The sequence below is a fragment of the Physeter macrocephalus genome, chromosome 1 (assembly GCF_002837175.3).
Source record: "Physeter macrocephalus isolate SW-GA chromosome 1, ASM283717v5, whole genome shotgun sequence".
Lineage (NCBI taxonomy): Eukaryota > Metazoa > Chordata > Mammalia > Artiodactyla > Physeteridae > Physeter > Physeter macrocephalus.
In genome coordinates, this window is record NC_041214.2 from 74230678 (window position 1) to 74245751 (window position 15074).

Below are 15074 nucleotides of genomic sequence, written 5' to 3' on the forward strand. Positions count from 1 at the left end.
GGAGCAGCTGATTCGGGGGCTCTGGCTCACTCAGGCCGGGGGGAGGGAGGGGTACGGATGCGGGGCGAGCCTGCGGCGGCAGAGGCCGTCATGACATTGCACCAGCCTGAGGCGCGCCGTGTGTTGTCCTGGGGAAGTTGTCCCTGGATCACGGGACCCTGGCAGTGGCGGGCTGCACAGGCTCCCGGGAGGGGAGGTGTGGACAGTGACCTGTGCTCGCACACAGGCTTCTTGGTGCCAGCAGCAGCGGCCTTAGCGTCTCGTGCCCGTCTCTGGGGTCCGCGCTGAAAGCCGCGGCTCGCGCCCGTCTCTGGAGCTCCTTTAAGCGGCACTCTTAATCCCCTCTCCTCGCGCACCAGGAAAGAAAGAGGCACGAAGAATTCTCTTGCCTCTTCGGCAGCTCCAGACTTTTTCCCGGACTCCCTCCCGGCTAGCCGTGGTGCACTAAGCCCTTCAGGCTGTGTTCACGCAGCCAACCCCAGTCCTCTCCCGGCTTCCGACCGAAGCCCGATCCTCAGCTCCCAGCCCCCGCCCGCCCCGGCGGGTGAGCAGACAGGCCTCTCGGGCTGGTGAGTGCCGGTCGGCACCGATCCTCTGCGGGAATCTCTCCGCTTTGCCTTCCGCACCCTGTTACTGAGCTCTCCTCCGCGGCTCTGAAGCTTCCCCCTCTGCTACCCGCAGCCTCCGCCTGTGAAGGGGCTTCTAGTGTGTGGGAACCTTTCCTCCTTCACGGCTCCCTCCCACTGGTGCAGGTCCCGTCCCTATTCTATTGTCTCTGTTTATTCTTTTTTCTTTTGCCCTACCCAGGTACGTGGGGAGTTTCTTGCCTTTTGGGAGGTCTGAGGTCTTATGCCAGCGTTCAGCAGGTGTTCTGTAGGAGTTGTTCCACATGTAGATGGATTTCTGATGTATTTGTGGGGAGGAAGGTGATCTCTGCATGTTACTCTTCCGCCATCTTGAAGCTCCTCCCAAAAAATAACGAATTGCTGATTTAATAACTCAATTTGGCAACGGAGTTCTTGATTCTACATATCCTTACCCTTGCTTCTCCACCTATACCACCAAACTTGTTCTTCTACCCTCTCTTCATTCTCATTAAATGGCTGCTCTTTTCAACCAGATGTAGGGTTAAAACACCTAGGCTGTATGCATTTCCATTTCTCTTTCATTTATACTCCCCACGTTCAGTAGGTTCTGTTGACTCAATCTTTAGAATATATGCCAAGTGTAATTAATTTTTACTAAATTTACTACCCAGTGCAAGCCACCATTGTGGATTAATTTCGTGTAGCCCACTATTTTTTCCATGTTCCCATTTCTGGACCCTCTCATAATTATTTTGTCATGTGACAGTTAGGATAATCTAATAGTTTCTCATCATATTTAGAACAAAATTCAAACTACTTACCATGACCTACAAGGCCATTCATGACCAATCCCATCTACCTCTTCATTTTGAACCTTTCTCTCCCTTGCCTTTTATAATCCAGTGAAGAGATGTGAAATGATTTATAATATATTTTAGAAGCAGAATTAACAATATTTGTTGATGGATTAGATATAAGTGATGAGGAAAAGCAGTGGATTAAGGACAACTGATCGGTTTTGGTCTGAGCAACAAGGTGGGTGGCAGTTTGCAAAACTCTGACCCAAATGAATGGAGTGATGCTGTGAAGAGAAATTTCTGAAAAATAAAAGAAAAAAATGGACTTTTTATTGGTTTGAATTTTTCATGGAAGAAGGTAAAATAAACATATTCAGAACCAAAATACAGTAGCTTTGATTTCTTGTGAATGGGATCTATAGGTAGTGGATTCATTGAAAAAGTCTGTGAAAGAACAGATTCATTAAAAATGGTACTTACATAACTGAAATCTTTTATTTTAGCTGAGAACATGTACAAGGTATTCATTCACCAGTTTTTTACTGTAGGTTCATGGTATTTTCTTTGAATATGGATCCATTGATTAAAGTTCTCTCTTGTTTCTTTTACATAAACCACATCCATAATATATTGCATAATATTTCTAGTTTTGATCTGTGTAAACTGAAGCTAAAACTTAAGTTCACATCTGAAGAAATCTCAAGGCAAAAAAACTTCCAGACTTTTATAACTTTCTCCAGTCTTTCACAGTTATGTCCCCCACAACCAATTCAACAAAAATTACTTTTCAGTTACTTACTCTTATTACAAAGCATTCATTGTATTTTTTAGACCATATCTTTTTGTTTTCTCACTCATATTTCATCAGATATACATTAATACTAATTAAAATTACAGACTCGCAATAGCAAGTACAACTGAAATGAAGAGGTTTGGAAACAAATTTAACCAATGCTTGGTAAGCCTACAGTGCAACTGAAGATGCAGTTGGGTTTGGATTTTCTAGGGAGTGATTTACTAGCTGTGACCGTTAAGTATGTCTTGGGTATCAACTACAATATATGGGACTGAAAAGCATTAGTTATGCTGGTAAAATGAATAAGGGAAGATTATTTAAGAGAATTTCTACTGTGTATATACACTAGATCTCACAAACATAAAAATATATTTTATGTAATACAGTGTAAATATCGAAAGCCCTAGCTTTCAGGAAGAAATTCTCACAGCAGTTTCCCACCCTCTCATAGAGTAGTATAGGATAGGGATGTACAAGACTGGAGATCAGGATAGCAGTTACCAATCTGAGTAGAATTTTGCTAACTGCAGAATGGTGTCTTTAAAGAGAAAATAGAAATAAAGGAACTAAAATGGCTTTTGTTCAACTTCAAAGTCAACATTTTAGTGGCCCAAAATGTGCATTTGGACATAATGACTATGTTTGGCAAGAAGGAGGATTTTCTGGGATTGAGAGTGTCAAATGGTAAACACAGCTCTGTCAAGCTTGAGAGCAGGGCTGTGTTCCTGTTTGGGAGGTTCCTGGTATATGTATCAACAGAACATCCTTAAATGTCAGTGTTCACCAGCACAAATGAAGTAGATGATGATTGTTAGTCAGTGACTGGTGTTATAAATTAAAGCCTTAACTGTTGTCTTTCAAGTCAACAAACATTTATTGATTGCCTGCTATGAGCATGGCCCGGTGCTTTCTGCTACGGATGCACAAATGAAAAACATGATCTACCACAAGTTCATACTCTGATAGCAAGTAGGTATTTCAGAACTAATTATGATATAAATCAAACTAGAGAGTGCAACGATGGCCATAAAAATTTTTTATTAATTTCCCTTTTCAGTGAATTTTGGAAGAAGTCAGCTGATTCTGTGCTTTATAATGTGGGGCAACTTATATAACCACTCTTGGTATACATTTCTCACCTTTCAAATGGGCTAGCCATATCCTGGGAGGCAGTGCGCATTATTCAAAATGATATTTTCACTAGGTAGCTCCATTTAAGAGATGCCAATTAATTCTATATTATTTATAGCTGAAGAATTTTTCTTTGGCATCAAACTTCTGTGTCATTCTCCCAGTGTTTGTTGTCATTGGAAATTCCAGTAGTCTGTTCTTCACGTACCTTCCACTGAAGTGGGCATGAGTATTGGTTAAATGGGATGCTTTAGTGTACCCTGAACATTAAAGAATAGTCTGGCTTTATTTAGTAGCCATTTATTGCTTTTTAACCAGTTAGTTTGAATCATACCCATCTCTAAGATATCAGCACACTTCCAAACAGTCACCTTCTTCTAGTTAGGTCAAACCCCACTGCTAGACACTGTGATAAGACCATGTGCCTCTTCTTCAGAGTTTTAATTTCAGTTATAATTTTACATTATTGGTGTGATTTTTAGGCTATTTATCTGTCACTCCATTCAGTCAGCTAATCCAGCTGACTCTCAACTTAACAGAGCAGGAACCATGTATGTTTTACTCATCATCATTGTCTCAGCTTTTAGCCTGGTGCTTGGTACTGAATAGAGGAATGAACTCCTACCTGAAGTCTTTATTTCCTTCCTGTGTTATCTCTTGTGGGAGGGAAGTTGGGGGAGATGATACTGGTGAAATTGAGTTCCGTAAATTTGCTAACCACTTCTTCCTTTTAGTGTCCTAAACTTATTTTACTAAAGTTTCAAAGGATGTTCCACCATTCTACTGGGGAACAAGCCTGTGACCACGTTACCCAAATCATTTTTAATTGTATAAATTTTAATCAAGTTCCCTATTAAGCAGTTGCCTTTCCAGGATGAAGAAGCCAGTGTTTGAATATGCCTCAAATAGCAACACCCTAACATGTTAGTTGCTATTTCCTCTATTGCTTATGCCTTCTCTAGCTTCATTGTTAACATTTTTGATATGCGACAACCATAATCTCTCATGGCATTCAAAAGTGTAAGCACTGAGGTTTTATAGGATGCTAATTTCAGTTGGATTTCTACTCTTCTTCTTCTTCCTCTTCCCCTCTCCCCTCCTCCTCTTCCCCCTTCCTTCTTCTTCTTTTTCTTCCCCTTCTTTTCCTCCCCCTCGCCTCCCCCCCCCCCGCTTCTTCTCCTTTTTTCCTCCCAACTTATTATATAACTGGAGGTTTGCACCTTTTAATCCCCTTTACCTGTTTTGCCCCCACCCCACTCCCCAACCTCTGGCATTGACCAATTGTTCTCCATATCTATAAGTCTGCTTTTGTTTTGTTTGCTTGCTTTGTTTCTTACATTCCACATGTAAGTGTCTAATATTCTTCTTTATACATTTATGTTTTCTTCACTTTTCAACCTCAATAGACGATTCAGTCAGTATCCTTGGGGAACTAACAGTGACTCCTAGGCATGTACTTTCTCTGCCTGAAGCTGATAGTTCAGGGCTGTTCATTTTATACCTATGTCATGTATCATAAAATATGTTACCTTATACTTACTAAGTTGAAGACTATTTATTACTTTTCTATCCACTTGTACAAATTGGTATGATTTTCATACCTATATTTTACCTTTTTTCTTAGCTACAAATTTGGAGTTTTCACATTGAATAAATTTGGTCTTCTTGAACATTTATAAATGTGTTAAATGTGATTGACATCAATGTTGATTCCCAAGGAACTTCACTCTGGAGGAAACTACACATTTATCCCTATTCTGAGTACAAGTCTTTCCTGGTCTAAGTCTACCCATGATAAAACTGCCCTATGGCACTACACCGTCCATGGGGATTTCTGTCTTCCTGTTGTTCAAAGGCAGGCCAGTCTGGCTAGCGTGCACCTGTGTGGCCGTGCTGATGGCTTATGCATGGTGTCCATTCTGATTGGTTGAGGATTCTCTTTGATTGCTTGAAGCCCAAGCACTGCCTGTTGTTAATATTCTGAATATTTAAGGTGACCACAAAATCATTCAATGACATCAGCATCACATATTAGTTCTTGGCTTTATATCCAATCTCCTGGAATAAACCATAATGGATAACTGGGTCACTTGGCTGTGCAGTAGAGATTGACACAACATTGTAAATCAACTCTACTTCAATTAAAAAAGGAACAAGAAAAAAATAACTCATTGTTTAAAAATATTGAGTTTCATTTTTCTTTGCGGGGTAGAGGACTAGGATAGCCATAAAATAGGCTGAAGCAAAACCACTGATGTAAAATGGAGGATTTGGATTATCTGCAAACTATAATCATGAATTAATGGTGCTTTTATAAGTATGGCTTTAAGGTCATGCATCTGAATCTTCTGGGAACTGAAAGTTCTTTGAATTTTTCAGGTAATGGGAGGATATGTTTCTTGTCTCAGGGAAAAGCAGTGAATCCACTAACTTAATTGTCATTCTCCTTATTTCCTTTTAAAATAACAGACTTACAACATGTTTCTGTCGGCATGGTCAAAATATCCCAGAGCTGTGTGAAAAATCTTATAGTTTTTTTAAGGGGCAGGGCTATAGCTGCAGAGTCTGTGCTAGAGACACGGTGGTTCTCTCTTTTTCAGTATTTAAGTGGAGTCATGTAGACACAGTGGTAAGAAGGGAATATGTCCTTAGACTATCACAGAAGCCATGGTTTGTATGAAAATCCAATTATTTTTGAATTTTGTAGACTATTAGTAAGAAGGAATCCATTTTTATTGACTTCAGTAGGTTGAGATTTAGCAATTATTTTTCAGTAATTTTGCTTAATTGTGTAAAATTTTTTTAAACTGACTGCTAAAGTTTCCCATGGTTGAGGCACTGTTTCCAGAAAGAACCTGAAAATTAAGATTTCACTAGGTACACAAACGTTGTATTCTTTTTTGGAGTTAGGATTTTCTCTGTTATTGGCCTCCTAAGAATGTTCAAGATCAGGCTTGATGATCAGCTGGTGGGGCTGTTGTAAACAAATCCTTGCTCTTCAAAGTGTGGTCCATGGATTGGCATCTGGCAGCTTGTTAGAAAGTCAACCTAAGGCCCCAGACCTACTCAATAAGGATCCACAGTTTGACAAGATGTCCAGGTGATCCATATATACATTCAAGGTTGAGAAGCTTGTTATGGAGGGTATCTAATTAGGGTAAACCTGGGGAAGGGCCCTGGTAGGTATAAATGACCTTTCAGGTTTTGCGCCATAAGGTTCTATATTACGCTAAGAAGGAACCATCTTCCAATGGATGTTATTTGGATTTTTTTTTTTTTTTTTTCGGTACGCAGGCCTCTCACTGTTGTGGCCTCTCCCTTTGCGGAGCACAGGCTCCGGACGCGCAGGCTCAGCGGCCATGGCTCACGGGCCCAGCTGCTCCGCGGCATGGGGGATCCTCCCGGACCGAGGCACAAATCTGTGTCCCCCTGCATCGGCAGGCGGACTCCCAACCACTGCGCCACCAGGGAAGCCCTATTTGGATCTTTTGACATATGACTAGATGGAAGACAGTAGATGGTAAGTTCTTAGTGAAGGAGACTTTGGGATGGCAATTTAACTTTCCTTCACTTTTGCTGTTTTTCAGTGTGTATACGGTACTCTAGTTGTTCTTGACATTACCTATTTTGATTCTGGTCTTTAAAAAGACAACTGTGGATTTGAAAGCCCTGTGAGAAAAATCTTGAACTGTATTTGTCATTTTTATGATTTATCATTGGTCATTAGCATTTTATGTTCATATTTTTCTGATTTGTAATTTAAAGTTGGCAATAATGTATAATATAATTTCAAAAAATGAATTTTGTCTCAAATTAGATTTCTTGGCTCTACTGGCATAACAATAAAACCACACTAGTCTAAAATTAGACCACAGGTCTGTCTTTCTGCAGTTAGAGCTATTCAAATATTTACTTTATTTAGCTATTAACAGCTGTTGTTGTTTTCGTTTTCCTTTTGCCTTTGGATCTGAAAGCAGCTTGAAAATAGAGTAATATTTAAATAATTGCATTTTGTGTAGTTAAACTCTTTCATAAATTCATTTTATAGTTCCTCATAAAGCAAGCAAATATGGGCTAGCACAAACAATCTTTATATGAATACTTTGAAAAGTCTTACCATATGAATTGAAAACGTACTTTCCTCTTACAACTGTTTCTGAAACCCTTTACCCTTTAATTCCTTCAAATCTGTTAAAATCATCTGGGGTGATGTGACAACATGTGCAGGCATTCTTGGTTGTTACAACAGGGGGTTGGAGGTGGGGAGGTGCCGCTGGCATCTAGTGGGTAGAGGCCAGGGATCTTGCCTGAACATCCTGCAATATTCAGGACATTCCCCCCAAAAAGAGTTAGCCAGCCCAAAATGTCAATAGTGCCAAACTTGAGAAGGCCTGTATTAAACTGAATTGGTTAATATTTAAACTTGCAGCTAACTCCTGTGCATGAGGATATGCTATTTAGAGACAAAACAATTTATTGACTGCAAATGTAAAAAATGTTTAAATACGGTATCATTATTTTTACAAAAGCAATTGAAATGTCAAAATTCAGACTATAAGACAACATGAATCTAGTAGAGTTTGTATAATGTTGCAAATATCAGAAATAAGTTTGGTGGGTATCTTCCTTCGCTTTTCCCATCACCTCAGCAGTTGAATAGGTTTCCTGTTAAGAGAAGCTAAGCAAAATACTGTCATGAAAATATTGGATATTTCAATTAATAAATTCCAAATAAAAGTGGAATTAAGCTAAAAATTATAAAGAGTCCTTGAATGGCTTGTTGATTAGAAACTAATGTAACTCCTTGTCTAGGATAAAATACCAAACAGGCAGCAGCTGCTGGTAATTTGGTGCAAGTAATTGTAGAGCCAATAAGTTGAAGAAGTGCTTATTAAAAGAAACTGCTTTCCTATCTGCTTGTAAGTTCAATTGAGTAATGCACCCTACATGTGGTCTGATACTGGGTAAATTATACACCTGATTTAAAAACACTCCATCCATAAGAGCTCCTATTTTGCTCATCCATAAAATTTTTACTTTCTTCATTACTACTTGCAGCAGTGTATGGCATAATATCTATCAAATTAGGCTTTGAGGACATCTCAGGCTGGCACCCTGCTGAGATGAAACATGTGCTTAATATTACTGCAGCACTTTTAACCCCATGAGTGCCCTGGGTTAGCCCATATAGGCACACAGAACCTGTTCTTTCCTCTCTTTGCTGGCACATCCTCCACCTATGGAGAATGAGAAACATCAAAGATAAAGGGGTGAGGGTGGAATTGGGGTTTAGTCACTGGGTAGGAGAAATAAGTAGTTGAAGCTTATAGAAATAAGATGGACAAAATGAAAACTGTGGTGTACTATTTCACAGTTTTCAAATATATGAACCAAATGTAAACATTTGAAATCAAGGCATTCTATTTATTTGACTTAATAAACTTTGAAAAGCAAGAAAAAACACACAATAGGACATTCTGGCTAACTCACATTTAAAGCCAACTTTGGAAGGTATTTTATTTATATTTATAAATGTCTGGAAGACTTTAATTTTAATAAACATTTATTGCCTTCTGTCTACTAAGTGCCAGGCACTGTGCTTGATGGTAAAGACAATAGTGATGAGCACATGTGGCCCATGACATCTTGCAACTCAGATCTTGCAAAGGGGTCAGTATTTCAACAAATAACTCTAATGTAATGGTAAAGTAGAAATGATCTCAAGACTGTTGTTCCACATTCATTCATTCATTTATTCATTGAGGGGAGATGGTGTCTTTAACAATTACTCTACTTGCTGGGTCACATTGGCAGCTCTTGCCCTGTTGTAGAGCTAGATACACCTGTGACTATCAGCGTGATACTGTTAAATATTTGAATCATGTAATTATTTCCCCCTCTTCTTATTCCATGCTGACCTAGTGGTCTTCTGATTATAATTTAGCTTCCCACCTGGAATGTCCTTGTGGGGAAAATGCACTTACTAGAGAATTCCAGTGGTCATTCTTTTCTTGTAATAATACTACTTGTTCTAAATGAACAAGCAAACCTGTCTCTCTTTTCCCTAACCTTTTGCTAATCTTGGTTTACTTTGTCTCTGTTGTACAAGGAGAGAAAATGCTAGTATATATTGTTTAATTTTTAAGTTGCATATTGGAAAATAATCCTGATGGCTACCTTGAAAGAGAAATATCAGCAGATGACTGTTCTCATCTTCATGTCTATCTGGGGACTGTCTCTAAGGCTGTAGTAAAGGATTCTAAGTGGGCCTTCCCAGGGTTCACCTCAATGGTTCATCTGAAAACTTGGGTCTGAGAGTAGGTCTGGGACACTCTCTTGGTTGGAAATAGGAACTGAAGCGGCTGTCCAGTGGACAGACGACATACCAGTTTCAGATGGCTTAAAAAAACCGACGTGCAGATTCCAAAGTTGAAGGCACCACCCCGTGCTCACCAGGATGTGAGTCTCAGGCCCTTTGTATCCTAGCTCTGTGATCTGGTCCAAATTGTTTAAATTCCTTTGAGCACCCTCCTTAGCCTTTATAAGCGTCAATAAACTGCAGATGTTGATGTTTCTCCTATGTTTCTACACAGAGATATAGTGTGAATTGGATGAAAGAACTTTGTGTACCACAAATAACAATAAAGCTCTTAGTATTATGATTAGGATTAATCTTAATATTAAGATAAATATTAGGTCGTTAGTTACATTAGAACAATAGGTAAAGAAGTTAAGAGCAGAATTAGCCTTAGTTACTTAACTGAGTAGACTTCAAAAACTGTTAACACCCCCTCCTTTAAACAAACTGAATAGGACAGAGAAATGGAACAGGAAAAAGACAGGATTTAGAGGTGCCAGAGCCCATGACAGTGCCTGATGCACATAGATGCTTAAGATGTGCATTTTGAATGAATGTGCTGGAGAGAATTTTTTTTTTTTTTTTTTTTTTTGCCGTACGCGGACCCCTCACTGCTGTGGCCTCTCCCGTTGCAGAGCACAGGCTCCGGACGCGCAGGCCCAGCGGCCATGGCTCCCGGGCCCAGCTGCTCCGCGGCATGTGGGATCCTCCCGAACCGGGGCACGAACCCGCGTCCCCTGCATCGGCAGGCGGACTCTCAACCACTGCGCCAACAGGGAAGCCCATGTTCTGGAGAGAGATTTAATTTATTTTATCTTTCTCCTTTATACTTTTTGGGTTTTTTCCCAAGTTTGATACAAGCAGGATATATTAATTTTAAAATCATTAACACCACTATTTAAAAGAAAACACAGTAACAAAAACAAAACATGGAAAATGAGAGTACCATAGAGAATAGGAGCAGTCATTTTTAGAGGAGGAGACTTGGGGAATGAGTAAAAGAGCTCACATTTTTTGCAAACTTTTGTGCTAGACATGTGAGAAGTGCTCTATATGCTTTATTATATTTAATCCTCTTATCAAGCCTAAATGGTAGGTGCCAGCATTATTTCATTTTGCAGATTAAGAAATGGGCACAAGAGATTTCCAACAGATTTCCCAAGTCTTATGGCTGGTTGGTGGCCAACTCAGGATTCATACCCAGATAGTGTGGCTCTAAAATCTCTGCTCTTTTTAAAATTATTATTATTTTTTAACATCTTTATTGGAGTATAATTGCTTTACAGTGGTGTGTTAGTTTCTGCTGTATAACAAAGTGAATCAGCTATACATACACATATATCCCCATGTCTCCTCCCTCTTGCGTCTCCCTCCCACCCTCCCTATCCCACCCCTCTAGGTGGACACAGAGCACCCAGCTGATCTCCCTGTGCTATGTGGCTGCTTCCCACTAGCTATCTGTTTTACATTTGGTAGTGTATATATGTCCATGCCACTCTCTCACTTTGTCCCAGCTTACACTTCCCCCTTCCAGTGTCCTCAAGTCCATTCTCTACGTCTGTGCCTTTATAAAATCTGTGCTCTTAACACTGAGTTATGTTAACTTCTGAGATGATGTGGACAACTTCCCATCTTGGAAGTAAGTGTCAAGAACTGCTGTTCTAAGTTCAAACAAATACAAAATCAGTTCAAAACAGTCCACCCATACTTAGCTCACTCATTAATCAATGTGCTGTGCCTTGAACCCCAATATCTCTTCCTTCCCTCTAAGACATATACTATATGTCAGGTTACTCTTGTAACTTGCTAAATTATCCAACAACTTGATGCTTCTAGCTTTTTTTCAGCTAGAAGTGTGCCTCTGGTTTCTCTCACTGGGGCTCCAAAAGGGCTAGACTTTGCCTCTCTTTGTGCCTATGTCCTTCTCCCCAACTCAGGGGTGTACCAAAACCTTATTAATTAAGGAGTACCCCTTTAAGAAAATGAGTACACAATTATAAATTCAAAACAAAATAATATTTATTTAAAATAAAAAGAAATCACAATAGATTACATTTTTTTAAAAAGCTGACAAATACCTCAGTGCCTTGCATTATTAAGGTCGCTGTCAAGACTTTGCAAATGGCCCATGCAAGTAAGAATGCCTGAACTACCAGAGTCTCTAACTCTGCCCCACCTTCTCCTCAGAGCAAGCGAGCATTGTTGTAACACAACCCCTGTCAGCTCCTCTAGTCCTAAAGGAAGGAGCAGTGATGAAAGGCTTTTCTTTTGATCTCACACACAAAATAAGAAATTAATACTTAAACAGTAAACAAAACAAACATAAACAAAGGCTGGTCACAGTAAAACCTGACAAGATGGATTTGATATCAGATAAACCGGAAAACAAGGGCAAGGCCAAGTAGCAGTATAATGCTATAGGCTGACCCCCACACTGTGTATACTAGCAGAGGATCTTCTAAAGAGTGAGTCTGAAATGCCTGAAGAGTGAGGTTGGATCTCTGTGTGTTACTGGAGTCAGAGCAGTTACTAAGCAGATAAGAGTGTCTCTATGCTACTCTCCATTTTGTCTTAATTCCTCCCGAGTTGACAGGGCAGCTCTTGATCTTTCTACTACCCTTGAGCTCTAAGCGTTCCTACCTAAATTGTCCTCCTAGTGGCTTCTCAGGAGGTTGGACTTGCCCGTACAGTGAGGTAAAGTAGTTCAGGTCTCAGTAGTATAGAGGGGAATCAAGATTCTCTTCCATATTCCATCTTTAAAAAAAACACAAAAAAAAACAAAAAAGAAAAACAAGCAAACAAAACACTCAGCAGCTTTGGAAATTGAAATATCTGGATCAAGGTAGGGCCATAGATTGAAGGCTCAACAAAAATCAGAAAAAATAAGCTTAGGCTTCTGTTCACAGCAACAAGATAATACAATGATTATTATTTTTTTCAATGAAGTATAGTTGACTTACAATATTATATTGGTTTCAAGTATACAACATAGAAATTCAATATTTTTATAGATTATAATCCATACAAAGTTATTATAAAATATTGGCTATAGTCCCTGTGTTATACATCCTTATATCTTATTTATTTTGAACCTAGTAGTTTGTACCTCTTAATCTGCTATCCCTATCTTGCCCCCCGACCTCTGTCCCGACTGGTAACCACTAGTTTGTTTTCTGTATCTGTGAGTCTTTCTGTTTTGTTATATTCAATCATTTCTTTTATGTTTTAGATTTGATATATAAGTGAAAACATGCAGTATTTGTCTTTCTCTGGCTTATTTCACTAAGCATAACACTGTCCAGTCCATCCATGTTGTTGCAAATGGCAAAATTTCATTCTTATTTATGGATGAGTAATATTCCATTGTGTGTATATGTATACACACACACACACACACACACACACACACACACACGTCTTCTTTATCCATTTATTTGTTGATAGACGCTTAGGTTGCTTTCATATCTTGGCTATTGTAAATAATGCTGCTGTGAACATTGGGGTGCATATATCTTTTTGAATTAGTGTTTTTGTTTTCTTTGGATAGCCTTAGGAAAGGAATTGCTGGATAATATGATAGCTCTATTTTTAGTGTTTCGAGGAACCTCCGTACTGTTTCTATAGTGGCTGAACCAATTTATGTTCCCACCAACAGTGCAAGAGGGTTTCCTCTTCTCCACATTCTGGCCAACACTTATTATTTGTTGACTTTTTGATAATATCCATTCTGACAGGTGTGAGGTGATATTTCATTGTAGTTTTGATTTGGATTTCCCTGATGATTAGTGATGTTGAGATTCTTTTCATGTGCCTGTTGGTCATCTGCATATCTTCTTTGGAAAAAATGCCTGTTCAGGTCTTCTGCCCATTTTTTAATTGAGTTGTTTGATTTTTTTGATATTGAGTGATATAAGTATTTTTTATATATTTTGGATATTAAGCCTTTAACAGACATATCATTTGAAAATATCTTTTCCCATTCAGTAGATTGCCTTTTCATTTTGTTGATGGTTTCCTTCTCTGTGAAAAAGCTTTTAAGATTAATTAGGTCCCATTTGTTTATTTTTCCTTTTGTTTCCCTTGCCTGAGGAGAGAGATCCAAAAAAATATTGCTAAAGGCCAGTGTCAAAGAGTGTACTGCCTATGTTTGCTTCTAAGAGTTTTGTGGTTTCCAGGCTTACATTTAGGTCTTTAATCCATTTTGAGTTTATTTTTTCTATATGATGTGAGGAAATGGTCTAATTTCATTCTATTACACATAGCTGTCCAGTTTTCCAACACGACTTATTGAAGAGACTTTTTCCCATTGTATATTCTTGCCTCCTTTGTCATAGATTAATTGGCCATAGGTGGGTAGGTTTATTTCTGGACTCTCCACTCTTTTCCATTGATCTGTATGTCTGGATTTGTGCCAGTACTATACCATTTTGATTACTGTAGCTTTGTAGTATAGTCTGAAGTCAGAGAGTGTGATACCTTTGACTTTGTTCTTTATTCTCAAGATTTCTATGGCTATTTGCAGTCTTTTGTGGTTCCATACAAATTTTAGGAATATTTGTTCTAGCTCTGTGAAACATGTCATAGGTATTTTGGTAGGGATTGCATTAAATCTGTAGATTGCTTTGGGTAGTCTGTACATTTTAACAGTAATAATTCTTTTTTTTTTTTTTTTTTTTTTTTTTTGCGGTAAGTGGGCCTCTCACTGTTGTGGCCTCTCCCGTTGCGGAGCGCAGGCTCAGCGGCCATGGCTCACGGGCCCAGCTGCTTCGCAGCACGTGGGATCTTCCTGGGCCGGGGCACAAACCCGTGTTCCCTGCATCGGCAGGCGGACTCTCAACCACTGCGCCACCAGGGAAGCCCCAGTAATAATTCTTTTAATCTACAAAAATGGGATATCTTTCTATTTATTTATATTGTCTTCAATTTCCTTCTTTAGTGTTCTAAGTACAGGCCTTTTACCTCCTTAGTTAGATTTATTTCTAGATATTTTATTTTTTTTTGATGTAATTGTAAATGGATTGTTTTCTTGAATTCTCTTTCTTATAGTTCATTTTCAGTGTATAGAAAAGCAACAGATTTCTGTATATTAATTTTGTATCTGCAACTTTACTGAATTAATTTATTCTAATAGATTTTTGGTGGCGACTTTAGAGTTTTCTGTATATAATATCATGTCATCTGCAAATGGTGACAGTTGTACTTCTTCCCTTCCAATTTGGATGCCTTTATTTCTCTTTCTTGTCTGATTGCTGTGGCTAGGATTTCTAATATTATGTTAAATAGAAATGGGAAGAGTGGACATCCTTGTCTTGTTCCTGATCTTAAAGGAAAAGCTTTCAGCTTTTCATCATTGAGAATGATGTTAGCTGTGGGTTTGTCATAAGTGACCTTTGTTATGTTGAGAT